General features: G+C 34.6%; 1 long non-coding RNA gene across 1 annotated transcript; it reads left to right on the top strand.

The window, feature by feature from the left end:
• Nucleotides 1-2,295: 2,295 nt before the first annotated feature.
• LOC119632909 lies at nucleotides 2,296-2,766 on the top strand. Its single transcript, XR_005246832.1, has 2 exons — nucleotides 2,296-2,490; nucleotides 2,561-2,766. It is a non-coding gene; the product is annotated as an uncharacterized LOC119632909 (long non-coding RNA).
• The last annotated feature ends 2,001 nt before the right edge of the window (nucleotides 2,767-4,767 follow it).

Raw genomic sequence — 4,767 nt, 5'->3', positions numbered from 1 at the left:
GAAGCAATCGGTCCTGCGCACACAAAACTACAAGTAATTAAATTTACTTTTTTCACTCTTTTTGAGGTTTTATGCTTGATAATGTATGTGTGTATAAGTTAAGGACCATCCTAATAAAAAGAAAAAACTTACGAACCACGCTCACAAATGCAATAAACAAACCTAATGTGTCATATAAAGTTAATGTAAACACTTCTCATATAAAGTTAACGTAAACACCTCTCATTGATATCCAATGGCACCCTACCATAAACATCTCCCACCAATATCTTATTTCACCCTATAATAAACATAAATGCTGACTGTGGATAATTGGTTAAACCGAGGTTTCCTCTTTTATAATTTGTTAAAGAAAGTCAGTCGCTTTACCAACTATTCACTCAACATAACTAGTTCCGAAATAAATTTGTTAAATAAATTAAATAAGAAAAAAATATTAAAGTTTGCGTTTCAATAAAAATCCAAAGGAAAATAAAATAATTCAACTTATATACGTAAATTTTCTAGTTAAAGAAAAAATGCAAAAAATGTGAATTCAGCTTATACCAAATTATTAAATTAAAACATTTTTTTTATAATAATTTAAGTTACTTCCGTATTAACGCCACCGCGGAAAAAATTCCATTATAAAAGCCAATAAAAGGCAGCCTTACTTACTTGTATGCCAATAAAAAGCGACCTTGTTATTTCAATGTTTACTTACGTAGTTACGCGCGAAATTATATTTTAGTTTTCTTGTTATCTTGTTGTTTGCTGAATTTTTGGTGTTACGAAAATGCGTATTTCAGTCTTCATGCTGTCGTTGGGGTGTGCACAACCAACTTCAGCGTGTTAATCAATTGAAATAAAGAAATAAAGACAAGAGTCAAACATAACCTAGAAAGCAAAAAATTAAAAAAATCTTAGTAAGAAAGCATCAATATTGCATCATCGCGTGAAATTTTGAATATCAGCAATGGATTTCTATATAGTTACTGGATTATGGATCTAAATTTAGGTTAAAAGGTCCAATCCATATCAAACACAAATAAAAAAAAAAAAAAAAAAAAAATGCGTATTTGGGATTTGCCAACAACAGAACGAGACGCAATTTTATTTTTCCAGGAGCCAAATATTTTACATAAAGAACGAAACTGTACCAATTTTCATGACATGAAGCTTTATTTTGGTGAACGTAGCTGCTGGAAATGTAATGTAAAAGAGTGTGGTCAGCAAGTGGGACTTAGAAAAGACAACTGGCTTCAGTTAAGCAGAATTCCATTTTGTTCAGCGTCGAGATTCATACACTGCTGTTGCGAGGAGTTGACGTTTTAATTAAATTTTGTAAAAAGCAACTTGGCTTATCGGATAAAACTGTTATAGATTGGAACAAGTACATGCGTGAATTATGTGTCTTAGATATGGTGGATAAGCAAACAAGAAGATAGGTGGACCAGATTGCATCGTGGAAATTGATGAAGAACAGTGGGTGTTTGGTGGCATATGTAGAGAAACAAAGGATTCATTTATTGTCACTGTTCCTAGTAGAACTGGTTCTACCCTTCTTGATAAAATTATTGAAAACATTGCAGACGGTAGCACAATTTATTCTGACAGTTGGAAAGGTTACCAAACAAATAGAAGAGAAATGAAAGGATTTCATCACGCTAAAGTTAATCATAAATACAATTTTATTGATCTTGATACAGGAGTTCATACACAAACAGTTGAGAGAATGTGGGGCAGCGCTAAATGGAGAAATAAGAGACATAGGCGGACAGCCAGACATCATTTGGAATCTTATTTAGCAGAGTTCATATAGCGACAGCATCAATTAAAAGAAAATAAAGCCAGTTTTGAATCTATCTTGAATTCTTTATCGGTTACTTTTCCAACAAAATCATAATAAATACTTCACTTTTAAAAATTGTTTTTTTTGGCTTCTAATGTGTTTTGATTTTAAACCATTCGATTTTTGTTGCCTTAACATGTAAGTAAACATTGAAATAACAAGGTTGCTTTTTATTAGCATACAAGTAAGTAAGGCTGCTTTTTATTGGCTTTTATAGTGGAATTTTTTCCGCGGTGGCGTTAATACGTAAGTACCTAATTTAATATTAATAAGCTGCGTTTAAAATAATTATAGAATTTAATTTAATATATTGTAGTGTGATCGCATACCGTCATATGCATACACTTTGAAGTGCGACAGAATTATGCTGAATTTGCTTAATTCTTTAGCAAAAAGAAAAACAAAAATTATGTCGCATTTCAAATGCAATACGACGCCAGGCGCCCCAATTAATTTTTGATTACTTTAGCATAATGTCGTCTAGTAGAATTAAGCATAAATAGTGCCAATTTAAATAAAGAAGTTCAATTGTTTTTACACAATTCAAATATAAGGCGTTTAATCGTAAATACAGGTTGAATGTATGTTGAATCCGTTTCAAAAACTTCATCAAGATGCAGATCAGACGTGTCAATATTTTTAGCTGAGTTAATGAAAATGTTTGTACACAATTTTTAATATAATACGTTTATCCTTCTCATCGGACATGTGCGTTCTTCCTTTTCTTAGTCTTTATTATCGCGCTTAGTACCCCTCAAGGTAATAACTGGAACTGACAGTGCAGTGGCATTGGAAATCAAAGCGCCTCAACGCCTCGAAATAGAGCTATGTGAGTAAAATACCACGAACTCACATACATATTCTGTCACAGAGCTGTTTTAAGCTGCGTGATTAAAGAGATAAGGACCGCATCTTTGAAACATCTCAAATAAATACCGAAAAACGCTATCAGAAGTGTTTCCAGAACACCCGTACAAGTGGATCGTATATGACTGATACGAAGAAGAGAAGAGTAGGATCTGTTAAAGTGGAAAATGTAAACGCGTTTGCTGTAAAAGCGCTCACCAAATACATGTGTAGCGGAATTATCGCACTCATCGATCACTTGCTATCTACATCAGATTTACTTCATATTGAATAGGGGAAGGAACAATGTGAGGGATTTCCTAAATGCAATGTGAACCTAGCAAATTATCGAATCATAGAAGAAGAGACTTACTGATCTGTTTTTTCGTAGGGCGTTGCACGAGATTCCGTTCACAACTACTTTTTGGAGCACTTTGATCATCTGATTGGCTTGGGGGAGTTGCAATTGCTACCGCTTGAAACCCGTAATATTCTTAAATCCAACATGTTTGATCTATGCTGTTATCCTTGACGAGTATACAAATGCATTTCAATATTCAAATGTGTACACATCACATATTAATAATGATGCACACACAAATGTAAACATTTATATTTACTTGAAAAGAATTGTGAAAAGAAAAACTTCCCAAACACCATTCGTTGTTTGATAATTGACAACGTTTCAAGACTCCATTTTTCTCGTGCTAAAATATTGCAATGCAGTTTGATTATACGTAGGGCAATGAACCCAGCACGCGCTTACCATATACTATTTCAATTCTCCCTAATATTTCAATATTTTTTACGACCCGCACAACTATGTATCGCATTTCGGCCAACTGCATTGCAATTGACGCACACGCGGCAATGCTATACGCAAGTTCATGGTCGAACTAAAAGTTGTCCATTCGGCAATTCTATTTTTACCAGAATAATTATTGGAAATACAATAGCGTAAGGAATATTCCATCGATATACACAAAGACACATAGATGTAGAAATATATGTAAACAGCCAAAAATCACAATAGACCAGCAACCATTCTTACGACCGGGTAGTGATGGTAAAAAACTACCCAAAAAGTGCAAAAAATATAACATCAAGTACATAGAATATAAGTTAAGGACCGTCCTAACAAAAACCATAAATTTAAGAACAACCCTAATAAGCAAAGTAAACAAACATAGAATTTCATAAACAACGAGCGTCATACGAACTCGTTGTGATTACTTCTCATCAATCTCATATTGCAACCTACTATAAACACTTCTCACTAATCTCATATTGCACCTTATTATAAACATCGTTCCATTTTCGATAAAAGTACTAACTACAGTTTATTGGCTAACCCCAAGGCTTCCTACAAGCTAATCAATCAGTTCAATATCAGACATCAACTGTAACAACATCTCTGAATGAGGGCGCGAATCACCCCAAAATCGTCGGGGCGGCGTAGGCGCAGAAGAGGAGGGCGGCGCAGAGCTCGCGCCGCACCAACAAGACCAATCATCATACACAAGCACTTCTATGCCTCAAAATAAAATAAACCCAACAAATTAAAAACTTATTTAATTTATATAATTCATATAAAGAAAAATTACGTTGATGTAACAATAACAACAAATATATTCTATACGATTTATGAAACAAGTCTTTATATTGTAACGAGTTTCCTTAGGCGGGGTATGACTCAGTCAATCCAGGATTCGTTGCAAGAAAATTTAGAAAAATAATCAGGACCTTCGGGGGGAATGGTGTATAATTTCCAGGCTTTATTGGTTCCACTTTACTGGACGGAAGTACAGCAATGTTTGTAGAAAATGGCTGGGGCAAGGAACCAGCGAGGTGACCCGACTTGTCGCGTTATTATCATTTTACTTTATTACTTATGACGTTAGGATTTTTGTTACGCTTTAAATATCGCGGAGCGCTGGAAGAAAGAACCGAAAACTTTGCCAGTGTCATAGCTGCCTAGGCCCGCCTGTTTGTCCCTGGTTGGTGGGTGAGTCCAGAAAAATAGTAAAGAAACAAATGTCTCTCAGTCCTTCAGGGATGGCGATTAATACTGAACCAGCACATCCCCTATC

This window comes from Glossina fuscipes, unplaced genomic scaffold, assembly GCF_014805625.2.
Source record: "Glossina fuscipes isolate IAEA_lab_2018 unplaced genomic scaffold, Yale_Gfus_2 2, whole genome shotgun sequence".
Lineage (NCBI taxonomy): Eukaryota > Metazoa > Arthropoda > Insecta > Diptera > Glossinidae > Glossina > Glossina fuscipes.
The sequence above is the reverse complement of the archived record's forward strand: the minus strand, read 5'-3'. Positions and strand labels throughout refer to the sequence as shown.